Below are 15,152 nucleotides of genomic sequence, written 5' to 3' on the forward strand. Positions count from 1 at the left end.
CAAGATCAAAATAAAGTGTTGTGCTTGCATATTTGTTTGTAATTGTAAGTATTCATTTAAGCATCAGGGGTGTGTATTTGTTATCTGTTGAGTACACCTCTATGCTTGAAGAATTAGCAATGTAATCTTGGGTAATTATGAACTATATGCAATTAAAAAAGAAAAAGAAAAAAAGAAAAGCACTATTGAAATGCACATGCATCGTATAAGTAATATCTCTAACAACAACTTGGTTATGGAGGAAATTTGGGCGTGTGGAATGGAAATTGTTGAAACCAGTAATATATCTGTTTGGCATTTTAGCTTTTATGTTTAAGTTTTTAAAACTGTACTTTTTTCCGCATTTTCTCACCTTTTAAAAATTTTCAAGGTATAAAAATACTTTAGCATATTTTCAGTAAAAAGTTAGATAAGTTGTTCCCAAACAGATACATTGCTAAATTGGATCGAATACTACATAGGGAGGAGAGGGAGGGAGGCTGTACTTAAAGGTCAGTTCATATCTTAGTACGTGTACAAATACAATGTTGATTACTAGTTTAATACAATGGTACAATATAGTACAAAGTATGGTACAAGGGGCCTAAGGATGAGCCTTTAAAAAAAAAGAAACTAAGAATATATATACACACGTATATATATATATATATATATATTAAACAAAGATTACTTAAACATAAAGTAGTCTAAAACTTTAAGTCAATGAATAATTATGTACACAATGGCAAAGACTCTAAATGATACAATGGAATGGTAAGTTGTGAAGCTGCAACCTGCAAGTGCAAGGTCTCTCGTATAAAGAACAAGTGAAAGATGCTAAGAATTAAGTCCTCTTATTTTCCATATTTTCAAAAGTCTGTTGATTCCGTTCCCCCATTTAGCCACATCAAACATAATTTAAAAACAAAGCTCCATAAGGCATAACTCCCAAGTAAAGGTGCAGTGCATCAGTAGATGATCTACTGTCTCCTCACTATGTTGGCACATACAATACCAACTCAAAATCGTACAACCCCCCTTAATAAGGTTCCCACAAGTAAGGATCTTTCCACACAAAAAGAATCTTCTCCTATGTCGCTTTCCACGCAGAAAAAGAGACCCTCAATAGAGTCTTAAGCCCCTAAATGCCTTTTATTTTAAGCAAAAAGTTCAACATTTGAGCATTAAGACTTAATAGAATGAACGAACACTAATGTCTCCACTCTTCTTCAATCTCCATCTAAACTTGGTCACCACCATCTCTATTGGGGATATGAGTGTCTATAAGATTGAGGAATGATGTCACCAGCTCTAACTCCTTGTCATTAATGTCCCGAAAGAATCTTACATCCAAACTCCTTCATGCCCATTCGCCAAATCTGACCAACAAGGATTCCACTGAAAAATTCCTATTAGTTGAACTAGAATACAATACAAGAAAAATGATTCTTAAAGGTTGAACTCCACACCAACGGTCATGCCAAAGCCATATTTGACTACCATAACCAACATCAAAATTATTGTGTTGTAAAAAGTCAACTCCATCTTATTCCTGATAGTTTTTGGAAGCAATATAAAACAAAATTTATATTTTCATTTAAAGATCGTTGTACCCACAATCATGAATTCAAAATAAAACAAAATTGCATATCTTTCTTAGCAACCCAAGTGTGTTGCCTCCCAAGGAATTCACATCTCTTTCTCTGTTTCTTTTTGGGTTTCCAGAAGACTGCAATATCACTCAGTAATTCTGATGGCCAACAATTGATATAATATTTTAAAATCTTGTTTTTTTTTAATTTAAAACATCTAAAACCCAAGAGAGAGATTGGACGTGGGATCCTTAGGGATCCTAATCTTCAACTATAGGATTAATCAATAACTTTTTTAATGTTATTGACTTATCTTGAAACTCTTTCAAAATTATTCCTTAATTTTCTCAACCATATCAAGAAAATATTTGAATTCCTACATATTGCAATAATGCCCATCAACACATTGCAATTGACCCCTGAAGATTAGAGAATTACAAATGAAGTCTCATTACTTACAAGTTTATATCTATGTTCTTCCACCACACTATTTTCCCACCAGCCATTAGGACTAGATTAATATCACTGTCATGTCCCTAACTTATGTAACCCTTAATTTCTTGATTTCATAATTTCTATTGGACTCCAAAATACCTTTGAAAAACTCTTTATATATATATATATATATATATACACAATATTATATATATGAAAAACATTTTTGAAAAATGTCACCGGCCGGTTTTGTTTTGAGTCCAATTTCAATATGAAAATCAATTGAATATACTATTTTCTTTAGAGACCGGTGGATTCATTGTTGAGCATTTACATATTTTACTCATTACACACATAACCCAACATGTCTGTATATAGCCTTTAAAATTAGCATCACCAGTTGACATTGTCAAAGTTATGTACATAATAAATAAATATACACAAACCTCTCATGTTTGAGGACAATAGAAAAATTGTGATAAAACAACATTTTAATTAACAGTGATCACTCCATAAAGTGTTCTTGATCGGATCTGATTCAGTGTATGTACTTGTTACATTATACCCATTTGTCTGCTTAAAATCACTACCTCAATAATGGAGTAAATCATCCTATCATGTAGCAGCACAACAAGTGTAGGTTTTAGTGGTAAGCTATCTATATATATAATAATAGGTAAAACTGAAAGAAACTCAAATTAGAATTCCAAATTAGAGTTCTAATTTTGCGCCATGTGTCCCAATATATTTTTCTAAATTTAGGTGTCAAGTGAAGACCACACCATACATACTTATACAAATTTTCTCAAATCACGTAGGAGTCTTTAATGACTTTCTCTATCTCTTGGCTCTTCATGTTTTTTTTTTTTTTTTTTTTTCACATCAATCCCAATCACTCTAAAATCCTTTCTTAATTTTTGTGCCAAATGAATTTTATATATATATTTATTTATTTATAAAATCAAAGCCGAGAGAAAATATAATTTAAATTCTAAATTGGATAGTTAATTTTGTGTCATGTATCTTGTAGGGATAAGGGCTCAGGATTGTATATAGGGCCTTGGGCTTTGACCGAGGACGTTGATGGGGCCGAGGACAATAAGCAATAATGAGGACGTTAAGTTCAAAGTCCCATAAGTAACGTGCAATTGGAAAGGTTGGGAAGGTGGTTCGAGGAGGATTGTTTTCTTGGATAAGCCAAGCACAGGTCAAATGTATATGCTATCGTTCAAGGTGACCTTTCAGGAAATTCCACTAATAGGGATATGCATTATAAACGTACAAGAGGGATGGAAACCCAAAAATGACTAGGGAAAGGCTGCTGCCACCGCATTAAATGCCCTGCAACTAACTTCCTGACTACATTAATGTGGAGAGGACCCCTGAATAGTGCTGTCTTGGCTACCCCAACTCATAGAGGGCCTAAAGATGTGTCTGATGGAATAAGCACTCAAGTAGTGGCTTAGATGATCAATAAGTGGAGGACTAAGATCATTCAAAGGGGACTATATAATGTAAGAGACCTTCCATGAAAGGGGGAGGAAAAATCAAAAGAGAAACACTGTAGCAATCAGGAAATAAATTTGTAATCATACTTAAGATAAAGATACAAGAACTGATCTCCTCAAACCTCTCCGAGTACGACTTTCTTTAGTTGAAATCCATTTATCTTTCTGTTCTTGTCACTTGAATCCACTTTGTTTGTCATCCAACTCATTCTAGCCCAGTTTTCCAATTCACGCTCTACAAATTTATTGTTTTGGGCTTTTTGGGCCTGAGTCTGTTCATCCTTTGGGTTAGGGATTCAAACGTGGTCCTTACATATCTTATCTAAAATTTTAAATTTTTTTGCATGCATTAACACCTAACACGAAAGTTAGAAAACCACAATAGTCAAGTTCATTCACCTAAGCAAAAACATTTAACTTGCACACTATAAAAATCCCTACCATCCCATTTGATGTTCGTATAAGCATAAACATACAACCTTCGAGAAACATTCAGCCACATTTTCCACACCCCAAAAAAAAAAAAAAAAAAAAAAACATTCCTACACCTCCACCACTTAAAAGTTAAAACTAACACAAACTTTCACTCTCGCATAGATCTTCACATTTAGCTTTCATCTATCTCTTAAATGCATAATCTTTGCTTTGAGTTTTTAAACGCATTGAAGGTAGTTTTTCTCTATCTCCCTTGCTTTCATATTCTTATTTTTTTCCCCAATTTGGGCTGCAATTTGTGCAATCGTTTGTTTTTTAGTGGTATGATGAAGATCAAAAAAAGCAGAGTCTCCATTAACAAAACAAAGCACATACTCCTAAGAAAAGGTGAGTAAACGTTTTCCTTTCTTTTTGTGAAATTTTTTTTTTGAATTATATATTTATATATTAGTTTTTCTACGATTAATGTTGCATGTATTGCTGGTCATATTCATAGGGTTTGAGCTTTGGATAATTCGCATAGAAAATTTATGTTGACTGATCAGTTTGATTATTACTAACGGTAAATTTGTCCGGCACCACAAATTAATCCCCCACCCCCTCTTTTTTCAGTTCCTTTATGTTGATGTTTATTGGCCATATGATTTCCTCCTTTTGTACCTACCAAGTCCACATGAAGAAACCAAGTTTGAATGGGACATATATACCTTTTGAACTTTCCCTGCCAATCCTGTTTTGAATGTACCTGTTATATCATTACCATATAAAATATGAGTGGGTCGGAGGATTAATTTGTGGTGCTTCTTTCTTTTTGATTGCTTACTAAAAGTCTTTAAGTTTATACTACTAGCATGTTTGAGTCTGGAAAACCTTTGTTATGTGTTTTCGGGCTAAGCATTATTTGCTCCATTTGAATTTTTTGTTAGTTGTGTATGCTATGCAAGTTAAATTTATTCCTTTGTTTGACTTGGTTCTATGTGTTAGAATTCAGAACCACCGAATTAACCAAAGTTATATTCAATTGAAATTTGTTTGTTATGTTTTATTATTTCATAGCTCTAACATCTGCAGTTCCCTTTCTCCCCCTCTCAGGACAAATTGGTTTTCCGGGGTCATAGGGGGAATTTTGCAATGGCTACTTCTTTTGCTTTGCCAACTACTAGACTAATATGTGACACATGTCCAGTATCAATGGTAGAAAATTGCATTGCAATCCCAGCTGTGTTCATTGCTTTACATTTCCTACTACGTAATATTTATCAGTAAAGTGTTTTGCAAGGTTTATCTTCATTTTTTATGGGCAAAAAAAAAAGTGTCATTCAAAATTTGAATGCTTTTTTTATAGATTTTTTTTTCTTCAGAATTTCTTATTAACATTGTGAAGTTTACGTAAAATTAAAAGTAGACAATTATTAATTAGAATTCAAGCAAGCAAATACGTTTAAATTGCACAAAAGATGTTTATAATAATATTATTATTCTAACTTATCTATTCATTTTAAATATTGATTTCAAATTTTTTTTTTTAAATCCAAATTAATAAAACAATTTCGTTACAATGCACATTATGAAGCAGGCAATTGTCACTTAGAAAATGAGCAAGCAAAAAAAAAAAATGTAAAAAAAAAAAAGAAAAAAAAAGTGCTTCACAATATCAAAATTTAAGAATTAATAATTTAAAAAAAAAAAAACAAGGGCAAAACTTAGATGCAGTACCTTAGGTACTGTTCGTTAGTTACCCTTTTTAAAATTTAGCCACCTGTCTATTCACTTAACGGAGCAAACGTGCATTAACAGTTAACATTTTTCCTTTTTTTTTTTTTTTTTTTTTTTGGCCTTCTCCTTTAGACGTGTGAAAACTAGAGTTCATGGCCCAGATTTTGAAGACCAACGTCCCTCTTCTCACACTCTCAGACCTCTATATTTTGAAGAAATCAAGATTTCAAAAGGAGGAAAGAGCTGGCTCGTGTGTTTCGCGTTGTCAATTGAACGATTTGTTGGATGCCAATCTCTATTTCTTTCTTTGTTCCTCTCTTTTTTGATCTCTCTTGATAGTTCTTTTTCCCGATCTAACCCTTAAACAGTCAGAAAGTCGATGGGGTTGCTGGCTTTTCATCTCAAAGATTTGAACTTTGGTTTGCAATTTGAACAGCTGGTTGGGCTCGGTAGGTGCTTGGCTTTGGTGGCTGACAAAGATACTGATCTTAATTCCATATTGGAGTGTGGATTCTAAATAATTACTACAAGGGTTAATGATAATTTTTCCAAAAAAAAAAAGGAGAGAAAGAAGGAAAATTCTGGGTCATGAACTTTGGCTTTCAGATCTGAAGGACACGGCCAAAAAGAAAAAGAAGAAAAAAAAATATGAAAAAAGGATGTTAACCATTAACGCACGTTTGCTATGTTAAGTGAATAGACAGGTGGCTAAATTTTAAAAGGGGTACCTAGCGAACAGTACCTAAGGTACTGTATCTAAGTTTTGCCCAAAAAACAATATGGATAATTTAAATTTTCTACCTACTAATATTCTTACAAGATTTTTTAAAGAGTTAACAAAATATAAGAATGACTATATATCAATAGTATTTAAATTATATATATAGGAATTATACTATGCATCTTAATATGTATTTTTTAAGTATATCCATACATATACATGGGGTTACAGGCTAGTATTCAATTAATATCCACAGTCTATAACAATTTAATAATCTATGAAAAATCATTACTCCCTGTCTTTGGTTCCTTAACCATTAACTTGATTTTTTATTATTTACAGAGGCGACTTCACTTGCCACATTTAAACGATGAAATATACCTATAAAAATTATGTATGTGAAAATAAAATTTTATTATCAAATAAAAAACATAGTATTGTTTTTTAGGGCACATAATTCTAACAATTCCAATGCTATTCCATGGACAACATCTATGAGTGCCTTGAATCGGTGTTGCACACAAGCTCCCCACTCCTCTCCAAACCTCTATCCCAAACCGCCATAACCACTTCCCCAACATAACTTGGTTAAAGGTAGTAAGCTATCGTATCCCTAATCCTCCAATCGCAATCCAAGCCACTCCACAAGAACTTCCTTTGCAATCTCTTAATCATGTTGGCCATACTAGTAAGGATAAATACTATGTAGGTAGACTCGAAGGTGTATTTTTCAACAATATATGTCATCCTTTCGACAAATAAAGCCTCTTCCAACTAGTAGCGAACACTCAAATTTCTCTTAAGGGATAGGGTTTCATTTTATATGGACTTTTATTTAATGGCATACCGAGATAGGTCATTGACAAATATTTTACCTTAAAAAATACTGTAGGACACGATTTTTAACGACCCAAGAATGACATTGGGTTCGTGTGTAATGGGCCCGAACAATATAATTTGTAGAGAGTGGGCTTGAAAGGCTTGCCCTTGGTCGCTGGACAACGGTATGGTCCTGATTTAATGGGAGCTCCTACAAAGGTAGGTTTGGCCTGAATAGCTAAGCCTTACATCGATGTGGCTTGAAGGGTTTGACTCCTCGGACTTAGTCCGAGGAGCATCACATTCTCACCATTTTTCTTTTTTTGTAGGATCCTTCCATCCTCCCCTCTCTCTCTCTCAGCTCTCTTTCCCTTTTATACTAGTGTTTATTTCCCGTTTTTCATCTACGTGTCAGTTTTTCCTTTTTGGGGTAATGACTCGTCCTATCAATCCATACGTCAAAGTGGTTGGGGGTGGTTGGGAAAAGTTAAATAGCATGGTCTGGAGTATGGGCTTGTCAGGTGCAGGACTTCACATTACGGTGTTGGCAGCTTTCTCCCTTGTACTGCTCTTGTACTGAGTTTGTCATTTTCTTCAGGGGTTTTGTGAGGTGTTGAGCGTGAGATCGTCCTCGGCTACATCCTTGGGCCTTCAAGGGGCTTTCATCACGCGTCCTCGGCAGTAAGGCTCCTCGGCATGGACTTTGGGCCCTTAACACAAAGTGGGCTGGGATCTCAGATTTCGAACCCCACAAATACAATAATAGCAAGTTTTATAATGTTCTCCACCAAATCAATTAGAGTCATCTCACTTTTATACAAATTAACTTTTAATCCTATCATTGCTTGGTCATTCTATCGTACCCCTTTTTTTAAGGAGGTATGATACCCACCTAAATCTGAACCATTAAGAGCCTGTTTGGTACGTGTGTTTAAATAATAGTTTTTAATTTTATAGAAATACATGTGAGTGAAAAAATATATGAAAATACGTGTAATATTGTTTAAAAACTGAAAACATATATTTAAATTTAGGCGAAAAATACATTTTGGTCCCTACATTTTGACCTGATTCCCGTTTTAGTCCCTAAGTTTTTTTTTTACCGCTTTTAGTCCCTCTCCAGAAAAACGGTTCCATTTTAGTCCCTGCCGTTACATCAGAAACGGATATTGCTGACGTGGCAAACGGCAAAGTCAAAAAATAATAAACTAATGTCCACGTGGCCTAAATTAATAATAAAAAATATTTTTTAATGCCACGTCAGAAATTTCTTTTAAAAAATTAAATTTAAAGAAAAACCTTAAATCTAATTAATTTAAAATTTTCTTTTCTTAATATTCATGTTCTTCAACTTGTTCTTCATGTTCTTCAGAGACCAAACCCAACAACCAAGAACTAAACCCATATCAGAAGAACACAAACAAAAAAAGAAAAAAAAAATTAAATTAAATACTAACAGGCAATTTTATTCATGTTCTGTCCAAATCCAAGAAGCAACCAAACCAATCTCTAGCAAACGCCAAATCCAAATCCAACAACCAAACCCAATCTCCATCAAATCTAGAAAAACAAAAAATAAATCCAAGAAACAAACCCATAAACACAGTAACTAACCCAATCTCTAGCAAACCCATAAACCCAGAAATTTCTTTGGGAAACAAACACACATAAAACCCAGAAATTTCATGAGTTCCGATCTCTCAAATTTTTGGCCACCACCTCCTTCCCAGCAGCAACAACCTCAAATCCATCACTAGATATCTTCTGCAGCTTCGACCTCAACACCCACACCCATGCCCACTGTCTCTCAATCACAGCCCTCCGTTGCTCTCTTCAACCAAGAAACGCTCCAACAACGCCTCCAAGCTTTAATCGAAGGTGCTCGCAAGAGTTGGACCTACGCTATCTTTTGGCAGAGCTCCTACGACTATTCCAACGGTGTCTTTATTTTGGGTTGGGGTGATGGGTACTACAAAGGCGAGGACGATAAGTCCAAATCCAAAGCCAAGAACAAAGCTTCGTCGTCTGTGGAATTGGGATCCACGGAGGTGATTTTTCAGAGCTCAGATCTGATGAATAAAGTTAGGGTTTTGTTCAATTTCAATTTCTTCTTCTTGATGGCTGGGTTTCAATTTCTTGTTCAATTTTTTTGGGTTTTAAATTTTGTTTTCATGTTTAATCTGATGTGGGTCTGAAGTTTAATTTTGTGTTCTTATTTTCTGGGTTTGTGATTTTGGTCTCTGAAGAACATGAAGAACAAGTTGAAGAACATGAATATTAAGAAAAGAAAATTTTAATTAAAATTTTAAATTAATTAGATTTAAGGTTTTTCTTTAAATTTAATTTTTTAAAAGAAATTTCTGACGTGGCATTAAAAAATATTTTTTATTATTAATTTAGGCCACGTGGACATTAGTTTATTATTTTTTGACTTTGCCGTTTGCCACGTCAGCAATATCCGTTTCTGATGTAACGATAGGGACTAAAATGGAACCGTTTTTCTGGAGAGGGACTAAAAGCGGTAAAAAAAAAACTTAGGGACTAAAACGGGAATCAGGTCAAAATGTAGGGACCAAAATGTGTTTTTCGCCTTAAATTTATGTATCAAACGGCCATAAATTAGTAGTGTTTTGAACTCAACCCTTAATCTATATATATATATATAAAACCGAAGCCTTTGCTGGCACCACAATTTTCCACGTCAGCACAATATTTAAAAAATAAAAAAAAAACCTTTGCTGGCACCACAATTTTCCATGTCAACACAATATTTAAAAAATAAATAAATAAATAAAAATTATAACTCCTTAAAACCTTAGCAACCTTGCCCCTCTCTCAAGTTAAGAAATATAAAGTCACGGTTTCTGCAAACTCTCTCTCTCTCCAGATGTAGGAAGCCCTAAAGCATTCAAGATCTACAATGCATGGTATAGAATTTAGCTTAAGCCCTAAAGCATTCAAGATCTACAATGTACAGTATAGATTTTAGCTTATAAAGTTCAACTTTTGTAAGGTTAGTTTTGTTTATATATTAATTAATACATAGTACTTTGTTCACCATTGAATACTCATATAATCAATTTCCAATTCAGTGTTCAAGAATTTAACCAAAATTCTAACTGCGCTATCATAAAATATTATTATTAGTATGAATTTTATAGAGTTGCGGTGTTCAAGAATTAAACCAAAATTCTTTTAAATTATCTATAATATTTTGTCCTCTGAAAATTTTATCTCTTTGATTTTATTATATTGTGTTTCTTAAGTTATAGAGAGATTTTCTTTGGTTTCTGCAAACTCTCTCTCTCTCCAGATGTAGGAAGCCCTAAACGCACGGTATAGCATTCAAGATCTACAACTCACGATATAGATTTTAGCTTATAAAGTTCAGCTTTTGTAAGGTTAGTTTGTTTATATATTTAGTCCTTACGTTTAGGTTTAAGTTTAGGTTTAGGTTTAGGTTTTAAGAGATTTATATATTACTACTATGTGGCTAAATTTCCCCTGACATCAGTTTTATGTTTTTAACCAAATACATCAGAAAAGCAAGAGAAGGCGCATAAATATTTAGTTCTTACGTTTAGGTTTAGGTTTAGGATTTAAGAGATTTATATATTACTACTATGTGGCTGAATTTCCTGTGACATCAGTTTTATGTTTTTTTTTTTTTTTTTAATTTGTTTAATGTAAGGTTAGTTTGTTTACATCAGTTCTTTATCTCAAAGATAAGACTTTTATTTTTACCGCAAGAACTATTTAGGTATGTATCCCTTGCAAGCACACATGAACTTAAATTATCTTTTAATATATGAATACTTTATTATTTTATAATAGTTTTTCCGTGCATCGCACGGGTTAGCGACTAGTTTAATTTAAGGGAATGCTTGTTACTGGTAAGGCAGGTCATGTATATAAACAAAGGAAAAAAAAATCATTCTTCTTCCAGAACGCTTCTGTATATCTATAAGCTTCTTCTCTCTGAGGACTGAGGGCGTAGGCTTGGCTCAGATGTAAGATGTAAGACCCATTCCGTTGTCATTGTTGTGCCGACACTGACGACGTAGGCTTGTCTCCGTCGAAATCTCAGCAATGGCGACAGCAGAGATCTTGATCAAGATGTGATCTTAACCACACAACTCTCTCTCTCTCTCTCTCTCTCTCTCTCAGCTGTTCGTGCAAAAAAGGAAGAGATGGTGGGCCCGAGTCAAGCAAGTTTGAAGATGAGAAGTGAGAACCCACCCACAGATTTATGAGTTGGACATTATTACTCTCTAGAGCATCCAAACAAATCCAATTTATCAACGGGACACTTTAAGATCATGATTATAGTGATTTGAAGGAATATTGTTTAATTTCTTTTTTAAACATTTGGGTCGGCATCTTGATCCCAAGTTCTGTATTGTCTTACTTGATGGAGACAAGCTGGAGGCATGGCCGTGCAATTGGATGTTTTTTTTTTTTTTTTTAATAACTAAAATTATGAAAATCTGACTTGTCAATTCATTTTTCCTAAATTATTGACGTGGAATCATTATTTTAAATTATTTATTTGTAAATTAATGATATGGTAAGATCTCAACCATTAATTGCAAAATGAAAGGTTAGGATTTTAAAAATTCTATGCGATAGAGAGTACTCTAAAAATCTAAAGGATCTTCATCCGTTCTCTCTCAACTTCTTTCTCTTCCATACCAACTACTACTAAACTACAAGACCAGAGCCATGACTGCTAAACAAATCCCTAGGCAAGACCCACAAAATATGAAACAGAGTATTTCAATTCCAGTCGCTCTCTGCTCCAACAATGGTGTTAACTAGGCCATCAAAAAGGTCACTCTCTCTCTCTTTTTTCTCCGACTAAGTTGATTTTAGTACTAATAAACAATTATTATGGTTTCTTTGACAACAACGTATGAGATATATGTGAATTATCTTAACTTTTATTCCCTGTTACTAATCAGATTAATAATTGCTTTAGTTTGGCTGTTGTTGGTTTTGAAGGTCGATTTGGATTACAAGAAGTCATTAAGATTCTAAGTTTCATTGAGGATGTTGGATTGCATATTCACCAGCTCATGTTTGGTTCAAAATTTCATATTAATATTCACACACTTACAAAGAAAACCAGGCCCTAAAAGAATGCCCACAATGAGGTTTTTGAATATCAAATTATGTTGCTATCTAACAACAATTGAAAACCAAAACATGAGATAATTATTGTTGCAATTTTGCGATATTGTATGACTGACTTGCCTTGGTTGTTTTAATGAGTTGGCATGCTCTTTGCAAGGACAACTCAATCATGGGTTTAAAAAGAAGGCATGCCAAGTGCTTGAGGAAAGTTCTCATAGAATTTCAAATAGGATTTCTCTCGACCTTTTATTTTGGACCTCTATCATTGAAAAAGGCATGCCAAAATCAATTGCCCAACTGAAGGGAGTTGTTTGTTATGTTGTGATGTTAATACTACCCAATGTTAACATAGAACTGTTAAATGTGAGGGAAAAAAAGGGTACAACCAAATGTGACAAAAGTATGATCAGATATCATATTGGTACTGCTCAATGTAACGATGAAATATTCAAATGTGAGAAAAAAAAATGAGAGTGCCACCGAATGTGACAAAAGTATGGTCAGATGTAATATTGGTATTGCCCACTGTGATAATATAATTGTCAAATATGAGAAAAAAAATAATTGTACCACCAAATGTAATAAAAGTATGGTCAAAAGTGATGTTGGTATATTGCCCAATGTGACAATAGAACTGTCAAATGTGAGAAAAAAATAGGGTACCACCAAACGTGACAAAAGTATAATCATATGTGATGTTGATATTGCCTAATATGACAATGGAACTATCAAATGTGAAAAAACAATAATAATAAAGGATCCACCAAACATAAAGGAATCATCGAATGTGACAAAAATACAATCACATGTGATGTTGGTACTGCATAATGAGAGGATGAAATTGTTAAATGTGAAAAAAAAAAAAAAAAAAGGGAACCATCAAATGTGATAAAAGTACTATCAAATGTGATGTGAATACTGCTGAATGTGACAATGGAATCACTAGATGTGAGAAAAAAAAAAGAACCACCAAATGTGACAAAAAGAAACAGTCACATGTGATGTTAGAACTGCACCATATAAGGATAAAATCGTCAAATATGAGAAAAAATAAAGGAACTACCAAATGTGACAAAAATACAGTCACATGTGACGTTGGTACTACACAATGTGAGGATGAAATCGTTAAATGTGAGGGAAAAAAAAAAGGAACCATCAAATATGACAAGAGTATTGTCACATGTGATGCTGGAATTACACAATGTGGGGATGAAACTGTTAAATGTGAGGAAAAAAAAAAAGAGAACTACCAAATGTGACAAAAGAACTGTCACATGTGATATTAGAACTACACAATGTGAGGATGGAACCGTCAAATGTGACGTTTTGGTAACTTGGTATAGCAGGTTGCCAATTAGTAGGTACTGTACCCTCAAAAAAAAGAAAGGGTACCATAGAATTACCCAACCATCAAATGTGAGGGAAAAAAAAAAAAGAACCACAAAAAAACCCCATGCAGCAGTGGAGCAATAGCTAAATTTTTTAGCTAAATTGCTACAGTGCACATTTATAGATAGATGTGCACTGTAGCTTGGAGCTAAAAAAAAAGTAATTTTTTATTCAGCCGGTACAACTTGCTTCTTTTTTTATTCATTCTCTCCTTCACTCTCTCTTCATTCACTGAAGCTCAAGTCTCTTCATTCACTGAATCTCAAGTCTCAAGCTCACTCTGATCGCCACAAAAGTATAGTCACATGTGATATTGGTACTGCACAATGCGAGGATGGAACCATCAAATGTAAGGAAAAAAAAAAGGAACCATCAAATATGATAAAAGTACTATCACATGTAATATTGGAATTGCATGATGTGAGGCTGGAACTGTCAAATGTGAGAAAAAAATAAGCGAACCATCGAATGTGACTAAAGAATTGTCACATGTGATATTGAAACTACACAATGGGAGGATGAAACTATCAAATGTGAGAAAAAAAATAGGGGAACCATCAAATGTGACAAAAGAACAGTCAAATGTGATATTGGAACTGCACAATGTAAGGATGAAATAATCAAATGCGAGAAAAAAAAAAAAAAAACCACTAAATATGACAAAAGAATTGTCAAATGTGATGTTGGAAATGCAAAATGTGAAAATGAAACCGTCAAATGTGAGAAAAAAAAAATGGAACTACCGAATGTGACAAAAGAACTGTTAAATGTGATGTTGGAATCAGGGGTGTTTACCAAACCACACAAACTGCAACAACTACACCAAAACCTCCCACAAAATGGCATAACCACACTGCACTGCAAATAACAGCGCATCGCACCGCATAATGCAGTGCGGTTTGCAATTTTATAATAAGAAAACAGCATAAACCGCACCACACTGCACCCTCTTTATATATTAATATATTTATTTATTTTTAATATTAAATATATTATTAATAGTTTAATAATCCTAGTTTTCAAAAAATAAAAAATAGTTTGATAACTCTAACAAGTGTTGACTAAGAAAATCAGCCCAAAATAAAGAAAAACTAACTCAATAGTTTAAAACTTGGCCTAAAACAAAGGGAAAAATTAGTTTTGGGCTAGGTAGGAGAAGCCCAAAATTTGAAAAATATATTGACTTCGAACCGTTCAAACCACATCTTATACATAGCATTGCACACATGATTGCAAAAATGAGGTGCGGTGTGGTTATGATTTTGGCTAAACTCTAAATAGCAACGCATCGCACATGTGACCACAAAAATAAGGTGCGATGCAGTTATGTTTTTAGTTAAACCGCACCGCACTAATAATGGCCAAAAACCGCATTGCGAACACTCCTAGTTAGAACTGTACAATGTGAGGATGAAACCATCAAAT

General features: G+C 33.8%; 1 long non-coding RNA gene across 1 annotated transcript; it reads left to right on the top strand.

Moving 5' to 3' along the window:
• Positions 1-11,858: 11,858 nt before the first annotated feature.
• On the top strand, positions 11,859-12,446 carry LOC126714286 (uncharacterized). Its single transcript, XR_007651576.1, has 2 exons — positions 11,859-12,035; positions 12,207-12,446. It is a non-coding gene; the product is annotated as an uncharacterized LOC126714286 (long non-coding RNA).
• The last annotated feature ends 2,706 nt before the right edge of the window (positions 12,447-15,152 follow it).

Source organism: Quercus robur, chromosome 1, assembly GCF_932294415.1.
Source record: "Quercus robur chromosome 1, dhQueRobu3.1, whole genome shotgun sequence".
NCBI classification, from domain to species: domain Eukaryota; kingdom Viridiplantae; phylum Streptophyta; class Magnoliopsida; order Fagales; family Fagaceae; genus Quercus; species Quercus robur.